Raw genomic sequence first — 16,369 nt, forward strand, 5'->3', positions numbered from 1 at the left:
GTCGTTTGGCGAACCGGGGAATTTTTTCCCGGCACCCACTGTTGCGGATTCCTCTGACGCTAGAGCATAGGCCTTTGCGTCTGAGATGGTGCCAAGACCGTCGTGCATGGATGGCGGAGTGGAATGCTGTAGTGTTCTCTGATGAATCCCGCTTCTGTATACGACATCATGATGGACGTACACGCGTGTGGCGGCACCGTGGCACTAGGCTTCATGACGCCTGCATCATCACACAGGGCCTTCATTGGGTATCATGGTATGGGGTGCCATCGCCATAGGTGTTTGTTCGCATCTCGTACGCATTCAAGGGACATTGAACAGCCAACGGTACATCAAACAGGTTCTCACCCCTGTTGCTGTCCCATTACCCATGCACTGCATAATGCCACTTTTCAACAGGATAACACGCGCCCCCATGTTGCAAGGAATGTCCTCACATTTATGGAAGCTAACCACGTGCCCCTGCTTCCTTGGCCAGCACGTTCGCCGGATATGTCGCCAATTGAACATGTATGGTCCATGGTGGGTCGCCGGCTGGACCAACTCAGGTTTCCGGCACGTAATGTTGAAGACCTCTGGCACCGTGTGGAAACCGCTTGGGACGCCATACCGCAAGCAGACATCGATAGACTCATTCTGTCCATGCCTCGCCGTGTTGCATCAGTTATTGCCGCCCGTCGAGGCTGTACATGCTACTAGCTCCTTGGGGTTATGCAACCATGTTCTACGTGTCACATGTGACACCACCGAGCTCTAACTGTAATCATTTTCTCATCTTATTATGAACTACATATTTGCCAAGTTTCGTGTTTCTATCTCATTTCCTTCTGGGTGTTGCAATTTTAATGGCGAGCAGTGTATATGGAAAGGTAAAAAATATATATAGACAATATATGGAATATTCAGTAATTTTTAAACCTGTGTTTTGGTCAATCACATTTAAATATCTATATGGATAAATCATCAAACACCAAATGTTGAAGCAGGAGGGGATACCATAATAACTGATATTGTTCAATGATGATTTCATATTAATAAAATAATGTAAATTATTATTATTATCATCATTATTGTCATCTTCATTGCTATTCTGTCTCAGGTAATGTTGACATATCATCAAACTGCTGCTTACAAAGAACACAACATTAAACGAAGATTTCTTTGAACCATATATATTTTGCTTATATGTGGATAAATTATTTTATAAATAAGCAAAGAAATAATAAGACAACAATGCTCAAAGAATAAACAAAAGTGTAGAATTTAGAGTTTGCTTCACTGATTAATTAATTAATTTAAGTGGCCGCGGTGGCTCAGTCGGTAACGCGTCCGACTACCATGCTCAAGGTCCCGGGTTCGATCCCCGGCCGGTTCAAATCCGGGAACTTTTCTAACGGTGGAAGCGGCCCCGGCGCCTACCCAGCGTCGAATAACATGGGTACCTGGGGGAAACCCTGGGGGGTAAAGGCGGTCAGGGGCGTGATGCTGATCACATCACCCCCACTCACGACCGGATCAAGAAAGTGTGGGGCGTTACCCCCACACCCCCTATACGCCTTAATGGCGTGGTGCTATGCACAGGGGAACACTTTACCTTTTTACCTTCACTGATTAATTTATAACACATTATTTGATTGATTTTGAGTTAACCAAAATATTTTAATACTCCGGAAGCCATTTCATCCAAATATCAGACATAAGTATATTATATTTATAGAAGGAATAAAATAACCATAACTTTTATTGCTGGGTAAGTTAGAATACATATCCAGGTTAATTTTAAAAATACTTATGCTGGTATTAATTCATTCCCTTTTAATGATAATTGAAATTTTAGCAAGGCATGTTTTCGGCAACAAAATCCCGCTAATATTATTTTTATTAATTTTTTGTTTTACTAAAATATTGATATCATGTGATGTCATATTTTTTTCTGAAATGCCTATTGTTTGGTTAATATTGTTGTGAAATTTCAAAAGGATTGAATCACGTGTGAGCGAGATAGAATTTTTTTTGTAAAGCACTGCAGGTTTCAATGAGGGCTTCGGAAATGAAGGAAAACGAGAGTTGGCTGAAAGTTTGAGAGGCCATAACTCTGAAACCAGATGAGTTAGATGCGAAAAATTTTATGAGGTTTCTTACCACCATGGAAGGATTGAATGTACCAAGTTTCATATAAATCTGAGATGGTGGGTTCCCTGGCCTGGTTGAAATGACGTGGAATAATTTTCATTTGTTAATATTACTCCTAAGTACTTGAATTTGGAAACTGGTTCAAACGAGTTGTTATCAATAATTAGATTTTGATTATTACGTAACACTTGGTTTCGGCCTGTAAGCATATATTTAGTTTTCTCTTTGTTAACTACCAAACCTATCTCTTTAGCAGTTTTGAAAAATATTTTAGCATTATTCTTAATTGTATTCACATCATCCCACAATAAGTCTACATCATCTGCATATGCTAACAACTGAGTCACACCATTTAATTTTAGTCCTTCTTTAGTTTCTTTTACCTTCCTTATAGCATATTCTAAGGCAAAATTAAAGAGCAATGGAGTTAATGCATCTCCTTGTTTTAACCCATCATGAATTGTAAATTTGTCTGACACGAATTTTACTTTCTGTTTCACTGGTGCATATTTTTATCATACTAACAAGCTTCTTAGGTATTCCAAACTCTACTAATATATTATATAATTTATCTCTTTTGACCGAATCATATGCTTTTTTGAAATCAATGAATAGCTGATGGACATTTTGATTATATTCCCGCTTTTTTTCAAGTGTCTGTCTGATGTGAAAAATTTGATCTGTAGTTGATCTGTTACGTTTAAATCCACATTGATAATCACCTATAATTTCATTAGCATATGGGGTTAGTCTTGTTAAAAGAATGTTAGAAAATATTTTATATGTTGTTGAGAGTAGAGAAATTCCACGGTAATTATTGCAGTTCATTTTATCACCTTTTTTAAACACAGGAACAATAATGAATTATTTCCACTGTTTAGGGATTTCTTCTTTATTCCATATTAAACAAATTAATTTATGAATTTGACATATTAATGAATTTCCACCATATTTAATCAACTCAGCTGGTATTAAATCAATGCCAGGTGCTTTGTTATTCTTTAACCTTTTAATAGCATCTTTAACTTCAGTCAAGTTAGGTTCTGGAACTAAAGGTTCTGCTGTGTGGACTTCATTTACTTCTGATTTATCTCCTACATGGACATTTAAAAGGTCATTAAAGTAGTTCTTCCATCTATTTAGAATATCGCTTGGGTCAGTTAGAAAATCACCGTCTTTATCTTTTATCAAGTTTACTTTAGGTTGCCACCCCTTTCTAAACTCATTTACACCTTTATATAAATCTCTGATATTTTTATTTTTGCTGTTTGTTTCAATTTCGTTAATTTTGCTTTTCAAGTAATCTCTTTTTTTACTTCTAAACGTGCGGTTAACTTCTCCCTTTATTCTATTATAATTGTTTAGATTTGTATCATCAGAGTTATTTAACCACCTAAGTCTAGCCTGATTTCTTATTTCTATTAGATTATGACATTCATTATCAAACCATGGCTTACTTTTTCTCGGTTTATGGTATCCTATACTTTCTTTAGCTGCTGATTCTATTGCATTACGTATGTGCTCCCAATTCTTATTTACGTCTGTTTCATTTATATTTTCATCATCATTTAAATCCTGCAAAACATCAAATCTATTTGACAGTTTAATTTGGTAATCTTTCTTAATTCTTTCATCAGTAAACTTTCCTGTATCAAATTTTATAACTTTTAGATTTTGTTGCTTATGATTTATCACTGAGAGTCTTTCTCTTAATTTAGCAATTACTAAATAATGGTCACTGGCACAGTCAGCACCTCTATGTGTACGAACGTCAATTATACTAGTATGCCTTCTCTTATCAATGAGAATATGATCTATCTGATTATGAGTTTTACTATCTGGAGAAGACCAGGTATATTTATGGATATCTTTATGTTTAAAAGTGGTACTTTTCACAATTAAATTCTTTGAGGTTGCAAAAGTAATCAATCTTATACCATTATCATTACTTAATTCATGAAGACTTTCTTTACCAATCGTGGGTTTAAATGTCTCTTCTTTGCCAATCTGTGCATTACAGTCACCTAACAGAATTTTCATATCATACTGAGAAAATTTATCGAAGACCTGTTCTAACTGTGTATAAAAATCATCTTTAGTATTATCATCTTTATCGTTGATATGATACATACTAACTCGTTCTAGTTATGAACAGAAAATCTTTCAAACATAGTTTGCGTATGAGTGAGGATTTTCATAACATTTAAATAATTTATTTATGAAAGTTCAGTTTTTAAAGGCAGATTAAATACATTTCTGCTGTAGTTTGCTGGTACTTTTTTCTAGTGACGAATTAACAGAGGATACAAGGTAAGACATGTTTATCGTAAATGTTACGTGTCAACTGTTTGCATCGGGAGGTCAGTATCTTGCGTGCGTGTCAATGACGACTGCAGCTCCAACATTCCTCAACAGGAAGACGGACAACGCAATCACTGTATATTTTGTACTGTACGGATACGCAAGCCACGAGCTATAGCTCTTGAAGTGATTATTATTAACAAAATAAAGAACTAACTAATTTACATTGTTTTTCAATCTCATAAACGACTAAAATAGATGTTATTATTTGTTCCAGGTTCCACAAAAAAAAATAAAAAATAGTTCGTTGCCTAAGAAATCCCTTCCTCGATAAAAGGCCAGTTTCGGGGCCAGAGGAAACACTGGGGTCCAATTTTTAAAGGGTTGACTCACGGGAAGGGGGAGGGTTTCAGAGGGGGGAGAAACAGCACTGCGGAGGGGTGAATGGTCCGTGGGGGATGTAACCCAGGCCAGGAGGGACATAGGCACCTGCGGGTTGCTGAAAAAGCAGTCGTTGGTGAAAACTCCATACTTCCACCTTTTCACGAGCCCCGTCTGAATGGGCTCCTTGGGGCTCCTGGTCTCGGTATCGGGGTGGTGTGATGGCGTACAGGAGGCGTGGGTGAATACTCGCCTCTGTCGGTGTTTGTGAGAGGCGGGGGAGGCCGTCCCTTTTCCCTCCTTAGTTGTGTAGGGGAAGGGTTGCAGGGGATGTAGTGGTTGCATGGAAACTCGCACGACTCGTTCCTCTACACTCCATACCGCTCGGTCCTCTGTCGCCTGGAAGCAGTTCGATCTCCTTTCCATTTTTCCCAGATTTTTTCCAGTATTCTTCCAGTGACTCATGGTCCACAAGCAGAACAGCCAGCTAAAGTTGGCAGCATGCTTTCGCTACATTGCATTTTGGTTATTTAGCATCCTCTTTTTACTTCTTGAGGCTAATCGCGACATCAGAATCGAGTGGTAATATAGAGGGGACAAACACAATGACGCATTCATGCCTTATACAGAATTCGAACCTAGGACCTCTAACTTCAAAGTGCTTTAGGCTAACCACTCCCATCATCACAGTCACTGACACACAGAACATATACATGTCAGTACAGGAAATCACTTAATCCTTCACACGTTATACCTGTTACGTATACAGGGTGTCTCAATAAAATGTATACTCACCTTGAATGTTTACAACATCAGTGTTTATTAAGGTAAATTTCATTTTCAAAATTTAAGAGAATCTACAGACATGAATGATTTTTCCTTTTCAATGCCTGTTATCAAACTGATGATCGTTCTGGTCCAGGCACTGCTCTAACCATGCAAAGTAATGGAATCTCGAACATCAAGAATCACTCCTCTCGGTATTTGGGCGGATTCTCGTTCAATCGCTGCCTTCAGTTCGTCGACTGTTTCCGATTTTGTACCGTAAACTTGATCTTTTATACTTATATCTCCAAACAAAAAGTCTAGTGATGTGAGGTCTGTTGAACGCAGAGGGTATTCTTCTCAACCTCTTCGTCCAATCCATCTGTTAGACACATTTTCCCAAGTACCACTCACAAAAGTGCAATCTCTGGTCTGGATCATCTACACTGAGGGCATGGACTCTTCTGGGAATGTAACTCTTCCAATACCAGTGCTATAAAGATATGTATGCCGCACACATATTCTTGAACTCTGGCGATTCGTTATCATCAAGCTTTCATACGTTATGAGGCTCGTCGACGTCCGCGGTTTTCCAGAACTTTCCTTGTTGACATTCTGATCATTTTTTCTTCTTCAATTCGAGTGATGTACGTCACGTAGGTTGATGTGCTTGAAATTCTCTCCTAAAGTGTCTATACACTTCAACTGCATTTTCAAACTTCCTGTCGCACTTGAGGATAAATTTCTTTTGTTCAACGCTTAGTCTGGCTATTTATTTCAAATTAGATTCAAGTAAATTGATTAAACCTGAAAAGGTCCGAAAATTATTTGAGTTATCAGCTGTTAAAACGTGTGTACATTTTATGGGGCACCCTATAGCATTCACGTGCGTTTTCTCTCACACAGAATTCATAAAAGCTATATTTACACTCTCATATCACAGTTTAGATATCAAAATCTTCTAGAAAGCACAGGCAAACACAAACTCTATAAATATTTGCTCAAAATACAAATATTCAAAACCTCATGTAACACTGTATATTCTCTATTATCTCAGAACATCTCAACTAACTATAAACCTCGTAGCTACTAATAACACACAACTAACCTTAATAGTAAAGATTTATCTCACCACACTAACTTACAATAATTTCTTGTACTGTCACCATAATCTGGGAATGTGCTCGTAGGCACAACTTCTCTTCATGTTTTGTTCCTCTTTCTTATGATTAGGAAAATATTGTATGCTGACCCAAAATGTAGGACTTTTAAGTCAAAATGTACGACACAAATCATTCTAACTTAATGATACATTTCTAGAACATGTTAGCAAGTAATGTAATTACTATTAACTTTCCATGTGCCAACTTTTCACATTAGTTGCTGTTAACGTTCTAAAGGCATGAAAAATATCTAAAGGGGCGTTCCGTTGTCACGAGTGGTACACAAGACTATAATTTTCATATTAAAGTAACTATTCTTCTGATAGTTAAGCAACATTGTTCTTTCAGTTTCTGTGCAAAGAAATATGAAACTAAAACTGTTCAATAAACATAACTACCCTTAAAATACTTAAAATTCCCAGATTTGCAACTATAAGATCAATTTTGTGTCACGGGTGGGACAGACGAAACATTGCCTCTTCAATTAATAATAAATTTATTTTATTTCTTGTGAATTTTCAAATGATGAAAAATAAATTATTTAAGGCAAAGAAGGTAATTGGCCTTTTAGTATTCTAGTGGAGTTGAAGGGGAACTGTAACAGTTATAGGAGAAATTAATTGTTTCTTTCGGTTCACGGTTTGACACAATGGAAAACACAAGTGAATAAAATATTTAAAATAAACGAACAACATATAAAATACCTTCTGTCTTCTAACTTAATAATAATAATAATAATAATAATAATAATAATAATAATATTGAACTTTTATGCAAATTACAATTTTACATTGTTCAATCACAAGTTACAGCATTGCATTTAAAAATTGCAGAGGCACTTTCACATAGAGCGAATGTCCCCTAAAGAAACAAACTAAGCTTTTCAGCAAACCCCGTGTAAAAAGCATTGAGCAAATTAATGCAAAAAATAAGCCTCTAAATCAATTTTAAGCCGCTACTAAGGTCCATAGGTTCCCACACAATGTGTTCCAATCTTCATCTCAGCAACATTAGAAAAACACAAGCACACACATTTAGGGTCAGATTACACGGTTAGGTAAGGTGTTCCCTTAACCATATTTCATTGGTAAATTTGTCCAATGGTTTTCCTTTAGCTTTATACTTTAGCATATAATTTCTTACATCCGTTGTCCTCTTGCCCATAGTTCTTGTTTGTTATCTTACCAGTAGCGGAAATTCAGAGCCAAAACTTGGGGACAAGGACAGTTTACTATTTCTTGGTTAGCATTAAGTATTAGGCTTAGCATTAAGTGGCCATAAGAGAGAGGGGGAAGTAAAGGCAACTGCCCCGTGCCCCCTCCAATCGCCGCCACTGTATCTTACCCTCATTTATTTGATTTTCTACCATCCTGGTGTTTCCCTGTCATCATAGGCCCCACATGCTTCCCTTTTTTATTTTTATTTCGATTCCTTTCAGTTGCTTTTGATCTTCTAATCGCAACGAATAGGATGATAGGTCATGAATAGGGACCTTGATTTTTGGATTTTAAAATATGGAAAAACCGGTGTTGTTTTTATATCTTTTCATGTTATTTTTCTCAGAATTCGCGTTTTCAACAATCAAGCTGCAGTCAGTATTATAATGACAAATGAAACGTTAAACGTTATTAATGCTTAATCTTACCCCAAAATTAATCGAATATGAACTACTTTTGATACTAAACAAATTTCTTTCGACAAAATAGATTGCCAAAAGAGCGTCTGTTCTACTGAATTACGGTTGTATATTACTTATGTACTTATGTAACGAGAAACGTGACATTTCTTTCCTCCACTCATGTCTATGCATCTTTTACATAAGATTTACAATAACCTTTTCCCTTTTCTTTCAAATGTGAACCAGAGATCCCGCGTAGGCACAAGGTCAGCACTTGTGATTTCGGCACGGGGCATCATGGGATTTCCTAAATGTTGCTCTTCACCCAGCATCATATAGATAATACGTAGGGACCTCGAAGTTTCAGTCTTATATTTTTCCAAAATTGGTGATTTTTGTTTTTACTTTTTCGCCCTACATTTTTCAAAATTCGCGTTTTTATTTTATTTAGCTTTAAATAAGTATATTAATTTGTAGGTCACATGGTCTATGCTGTTCATGACAGCTTGGAAACGGTTATTGAGGCATTTTTTCCCTGTTATTTTTCGTGCGACAAATACCATTGTAACAGCTCCGAATGACCGTAGGTGCACACTCGATCTCCGTCAGAACCGCGCCATTGTGGTAGGTAAAGTAAAAAGTTTCTCACGCGACAAATACCGATCTTACGGCCCCAGGGTGGCGATAAGTGCGCACTCGATGTCCGCCAAAATCACGAATCTTCGCTCGGTAAAGCAAAAGGTTTCACGCGTGCAAATATCTGCGTTACTGCTCCCAAGTGACGTTGATCTTCCGTCCGAACCCAGCGACTTTGGTCGATGATTCCCAACGTTCGCACAAAAGGTGAAACATCATGGAAAACTTCCCCTTAAACATGGTTTCGCATAACTTTCGGAATATATCCATGTACAACGCACCATAGTTTGTTAGGAGTGTACTAAAATTTTGGAAAACATGCACGTTATACATTTATAATTATGGTACATTTTATTTTTCAAGCCTAAAACACAAGACTGTTGTATTTTCGGGATATTTTTCGTCTTTTAAGCCCAGAATATGTTGATATTCTCGAAAAAAGCCACAATTCTTTTGTCCCAAATTCGCGTTATTTTGCTCTATTGAATGTATGAAAAGTGTGTTTTGAACATGTGACTGTACATACACAAACACTTTTGGGCAACATTTAACATTGATGAAACGTCCATGCGTTATGAAAGATTCGATCCTACGCCTCTGGATTCGCAGTGCTAACCACACTGCAAGGAGACAGGCGTTACCTCCAGTTTTAAACCCTTTCAAGAGGAGACTGGACTGCTTCTACTTCCTTGCTTTCTTTGTCTTCTTCAATTTTATCCATCTTTGGGTCGTTCATGTTTCTTCTATTTTCTCTCAAGTCATGTTTTACTGTGGAAATATCTTTATCACTACTCCTATGCAAAGTTCATTGATTATTTTTTTATTATTTTCCAATTTGACTCTCTCATATAATTGTCAGGCACCTGCAGTTACCCCTTCCAAGATACCTTTAGGTGAACAACTGCATTGCTTGTGAACTATCGATACGAAAATCTATATGAATTTATTAAGAATGTTAAGTTTAGAATTTAGATTTAGGTATTATAGGAAACGCAATTGTAAGACGGCCGTGGAATAGTGTCGGAAATCTACATGAATTTATTGAGAATGTGAAGTTTGCAATTTAGATTTAGGTTTTATAGGAAACTCAATAGTAAGATGGCCGTGGAAAATTATTGGAAATCTACATGAATTTATCGAGATTGTAAAGTTTAGAATTTAGATTTCGGTTTTATAGGAAACTTAATAGTAAGACGGCTGTCGAAAATGATGGGATATCTACCGGTATATGGATATATTGAGAATGATAGGTTTAGAATTTAGAATTAGGTTTTATAGGAAACTCAATAGTATGACGGCTGTCGAAAATTATCGGAAATCTACATGAATCTATTAGGAAAGATAAGTTTAGAATTTAGATTTAGGTTTTATAGGAAACTCAATAGTAAGACGGCCGTGGAAAATTATCGGAAATCTACATGAATTTATCGAGAATTTGAAATTTAGAATTTAGATTAGGTTTTATAGGAAACTCAATAGTCAGACGGCCGTCGAAAAATATCGGAAATCTACGAATTTATTGTAATGTAAAGTTTGGAATTTAGATTTAGGTTTTATATGAAACTCAATAGTAAGATGGCCTTATAAAATAATCGGAAATCTACATGAATTGATAGAGATTGTAAAGTTTAGAATTTAGATTTAGGTTTTATAGGAAACTCAAAAGTAAGATGACCGTCGAAATTGATGGGATATCTATATGGATATATTGAGAATTTTAGGTTTAGAATTTAGATTTAGGTTTTATAGGGAATTCAATAATAAGTCGTTGAAAATGATCGGAAATCTACATGAATTAATTAAAAATGTTAAGTTTAGAATTTAGGTTTAGGATTTATAGGAAACTCAATAATAAGACGGCCGTGGAAAATTATCGGAAATCTACATGAATTTATTGAGAATGTTAGGTTTACAATTTATTTTCATAAGTTCGAAAACGAGGTTCCAGACTGGAAATCTAGAGTGAAATAAGGGTAAAAGTATAGTTAGGTTCAGCTTAGGTAAATTATAAGTTACTTTTGGTAAATGTTTAAGATAAAAACAACGATAGTTTAAAGTATTTGTGATATGACTCAAGTAGTTTGTAACATGACGTCCATTCTGTCGACGCTACAATCACCCATCTTCACCATTATCTGAGTTTCAAGAGGCAACATGAGACAAAGGGGAACGGCTACGAGGCTGGGCCTAAACATGTTGTTACAGAGAAACTATCTCCACACACAACAGGGTTCCCGTGTTACCGCTATTTCCGAGGTAGTGTATGGGATTTTAAGGGTGGTCTCCGACCGTTCGAGCGGCTAGAGACCACAATAGTGGTTAAGAGTGATATCTGGCTGCTGTACGGCGGCCGGAGTCACAGTAGCTAGCAGACTAAGGCCATTGTAGATAACCCCCAATTCCCTCTTTAGTTTAGCTCATAGCTTTTGGATTTCTTTTTGTGTGTGTGTCTGTGTGTGTCTGTGTGTGAGTGTGTGTGTGCATGTGTGCGTGCGTGGGCCTCTCTCGTCCCTTTCGGCACTTACTACGGAGGGTTCATCCCTAGATCTTCTTCTGCTGCACCATCACTACGGCGTCCGGGAACGCTGGGGGGCTCATTCCCACGGGGAGGGGGGATTCGGTGGGAAGGAAGGCGGAAGGAATGGACGTACCCCACGTCCCCCTCCGACCTGGGCTATCCCATTGGCCAGGATCTCCTCAGCAGTGTTGGTTTTCCCCTAGGGGAGATTGGAGGGCTGAAAGGGCTCCTGGGGGTCCTCAAAGGGGCCCAGGGGAGCTTTGAAAGAGCCCAAGGTGTCCAGAGGGCCGAATTGGATCTCAAAGGGTTCAGGAAGCCCTCAGAGCTCAGGGTGGGAGATGTGGTTAGTCTGCCTCTTAGAGAGTGGTACTCCAGTGTCCGCGGAAGCATAGTAAAAATAAAAAAATAAAAAAAAAATAATAAAAAACTAAAAAAAACTTAGGCAGCGATCTGCGTCAAATTTGGAGCCTGCGAAGATCAAGGGAAGCAGCATGAACAGGTAAGTTTTCTTGTTTTGTGGAATATTTATATCAAACGGGTATAAATTCAATATAAGTAAAACAGCAGGTAGAAATAAAAGTAGTCTCATTGGTATTAATGTTAGTTGAGTTTTCAATAACATTCGATTCATTTATATTTTAGAGTAACATTGGTATTCACTACAACAATCACACAAAATAATCCTACTATGTATCTCTTCTATTTACCGAGCTTTGTAACCTTCACTTGGCACAATTAGAATTATATTCGTATACATAAAACACTCATTCACAGAACTATGCGTATACATATTACTGTTAACACGAACCAAATATCACATGGTCACTTGGCTTGGTCCCAGCTGCAAAGTGTATACAGGCGATTCAAAGTAGTGACAAGCCACACTTCTGGCGAATTAATATGTCTTATTGCTTAATTCGTTCTTGATTTATCTAACACTATGATTGTTACAATAATTAAAATAATTTGTTGGGGGTATGAGAACTTGCAGGCTTTTTCAAAATCGATTTTCTCAAAGTGTGCGGTTCCCACAAACACATCATTAACCGTTTATTTTTCAAGTTCAATGCAGGTGTACGAGCAGTACTTGCTGCTACCTTTTCCGGAAATCGCGAAGTCGAGAACGAATAATGCAGTGGTGCCTTTGTCCATGCTGATACTCTCATCCGGAACCTTTGGTAGCACGATTGTGTGTCGAATACTATAAATAGAGCTGATAGAGCAAAGTAACATACAGGAATGTATAACTAACAACCGTATACCTACTTTTGCAACCTCTGTATATTAGTTTCTGACCATAGAGGGACACGCTTGTAATACCTCTGCACATTGTTCACTCTATAACCATATTTCGTGATTAGAAGGTACTTCTTTAGGGTGCATTTCTCGTTACAGAACAATCTGAAAATAATTTAATGTGTATTCAATTGTTATTCTTTCAGTGTCAAGAGAGAACACCCACAGCAAGAAATCGTCCCGAAACTCTGGACTTTTAGCTCATCAGGTGCGGAAGGCATACTCTTTGGAATAGCAAACAATAAATACTTTAGAGAATATCAAAGTGTCTATGCTTTAGTCTCCACATTTATCGCTTTAGACCACTGAACTCTATAACATGACAACTCGGTTCGATCTTAATTGCCTTGAAAAAAATGTCCCATGAGTTCTCTAGGATTTCCAGAGAAAAAGTGAAAAGTGAAGATCCATGAGTGAAACAAAACTGCAGCTGCTGTAGAACTTATACATAAGTTTTCTCGCATTTGCTAAAAGGCATCAATAATTTTAATTTAGCCATTAAATGTAAGGGTGTCTTGGTTACCAACGATTATATCTCAAGTAATATTTCCACAAATTAAATGTGTGAATATTCCAACTCGGCGTATGGAATTAAAATCGTCTAAATATCCAATTTTATCTGTAAGTATCCTCGTTTAATGAAGTATTTTTGACGGTTTCGTGTAAGCTTAAATTTCGTTATTTAAAATTTTATAATCGTGACAATCTTTCTGAAGAAAGTTCTTGTTCTTTGTTTCCAGCACCTTGGAGACTCTTGATCACTTTTTCAAACGTTTCTCTTGTGTAACTAGCGATCGAATATTTGAATGCGTAATTTATCTTTATAATACTAAAAGCAACATAACTGATGGAGGGTAATTACAAATCTCATAAGGAATAAAGAGTTCTCAAGCCACGACAGGTTATTGAAACTTCAAATTGAAGGAAAAATTGGAATAAAGCAATGATGTGCCGTGTACAATATTAATAATCATAAAATGTACAACTAAAGGGCATTGCTTTGCTAAATTGTAAATTGTTGACGTTGACGACATGTGACGTTTGAAATCTTGTTAAATGTTAATCTTTGGAGTTACGTTACTTATAAGGGTTTACGAAAGTAAAATTTAAATTCATTTGATCAAATACTTGGAAGCCTGTTATGTATGACAAAAATCTGGGTTAGTTTGTTTCATTTCAGCCATTTCAATTGTCTTGACACATTAAGTTTAAGTCTAGCGTATCTCGTTCCAGTAAGTCATGCAACTTCGACATTGATTTGTGTCTAGAATATGGAGAAATTTTCAATAAAAATATCTTCCGCCAATGGAGGATGTAATTAAATATCGTAAATGAAACACATGTAATTTACAATTTCAAGAGTATGATCCAGAAAGGAAATTATGACACGAAAATAGTCCAAAATAATGAAAATAGGGGTCAAATTAACCAGATCGCCAATATTTGAAGTACTTTGTACAATTAAATCAACTTCGCCTCCCAGATGATTGAACCAGAACAAGAGCGTACAAATACTCAGAAAATGAATTTTCATCATGAAATGGCGTACACGAGAGAAGGGCTGGTGGGTGTATTGTGAAAACAGAGTTGCCAAACCTTATCCGCATAAAGAAATAACTAAGCTGAATCTTAAATGCAGCTAAAATGAATTTTAAGGAGCCAGAGTTTGGAAAGCCCGGTCGGTAATCTGCCTCTTAGGGTAATTTTAGGTATCAAGTAGGGGAAGGGGAAGGTAGCTAGTTTACCATAAACTTTAAAGTGAAGACAATTTGATATTCGTTTTCATCATCTAGAATGGCCGGTACCATGCCTCTCGATAATCCACTTATGGTCTCATGAAATCAGAAATAAAGGATTCCCGGGTATTATGTCATCTTCACATCAGCCACGGCGCCATAACACTGGCTGCGGCCCACATAGACCAACTTTTGCATAAATAAAATACATTTTGCATGCGATATTGTGGTACTGGCTGTGTCGCCCCACCCATTATTACTTCCCCACCTATTTTTGTATAGCGCAGTGGCTGACGTGAAGATGACAATATTGGTATCCGGTAATACTTTATTTTTTATTTCATACTAGCTGATTACCCGGCGTTACCGGCGTGTTTAATGAATTCTAAGTATAGCGTAAAATGTAACTAATTTTATTTACAGGTATTTAAAAGTATAAGTACAGTATACAAATTATGAAGTAATATCTTTTACAAATTAGCCATAATATAAATTTAACAACAATTGATGAACAACATTTTTATTCCACCTCCAGGAGCAAGAATAAATAAATTAAACGGCATTGGGAGTGTCCCTATTCATCTTATCGGCACCGAAAAATATGGACTCAACACTAATATCGGTCGTTTTCGATTATCTTTACATCTCACCCCCTTCCCACACCCACCCCTAGGGGTGCCAGGGGTGTCTTGGAGTTGAACGGCATTGAGAGAGTCACTATTTATTCTTGCTACCCCGAAAACTATGGATTCCACACTAATGTCGATCGTTTTACATGTCACTCCCTTCCCACCCCCACCCCCAGGGGTACCATGGGTGTCTTGGAGTTGAACGGCATTGGGAGTGTCCCTATTCATCTTAGCGACCCTGAAAACTGTGGATTCCACACTAATATCGGTCGTTTTCGATTATTTTTACATGTCACCCCTTCCCACCCCCACCCCTAGGAGTGTCAGGGGCATCTCATCCCCACAGTATTTCTTTCCAGATTTTAAGTCATATCTATACCAAGTTTGGTCATCGTGAATGTCACATATTAGCTTAGCGACTCCAAAAACGTAGGATTAGGCACTAATCTTGTTCAATTTTGACATTTTAATTTTCACCCTTTCTCACCCCCCATCCCGATAGGTGATGAACTTGAAATGGAACGGCATTTGGAGTGTCACTATTCATCTTGGAGACCCCAAAAACTGTGGATTCCACAATAATATCGGTCGATTTCGATTATTTTTACATTATTAAGCGCCGAATGTTAGGTATTGAAGTCTGGCCCCTGTTATTGTATACTCAAGATATCATCAGGAGCTCGGAAATTCTTTAAACGCGAGTTTTTTTTCACGTCTCCCATCAAGGGCGGATTAAAGGGGAAAGGAGAGGTTGCCCAAATATCCGAGGGGCGATCCTAGGGGGTGACGAAAGATAAGATTGAAGAAAGATAGGGGCGACGAATGATAAAGGAGCAAACAAAGATAAGAATGACGAAAGATAGGGTCGACGAAAGATAGGACGAGCGAATAATAAGGAGGCGAAGTAGAGGCAATGGTTCGTCGGTGAACATTTATTTGCTATTTATTTATTTTACCCTGATATCAGCTAATTTCTAAGGGGGAAAGATCCAAAAAATGCAATTTTTACCATTGTTATGGTATAAAAAATAATTATGTTTTTTTTATCAAAGCTGAACTCATAGGGGGCAAAATTTACATTTTGAGCCTATAACAGTATATTTTAAGCTTATATTTACAATTATTACATTTTTTAAAGAGAAATAGATATATTGATAGTGATTTTGAGTTTTTTTACAATGCTGTACAGCACT

This window comes from Lepisma saccharinum, chromosome 5 (genome assembly GCF_977018435.1).
Source record: "Lepisma saccharinum chromosome 5, izLepSacc3.1, whole genome shotgun sequence".
Taxonomy (NCBI): domain Eukaryota; kingdom Metazoa; phylum Arthropoda; class Insecta; order Zygentoma; family Lepismatidae; genus Lepisma; species Lepisma saccharinum.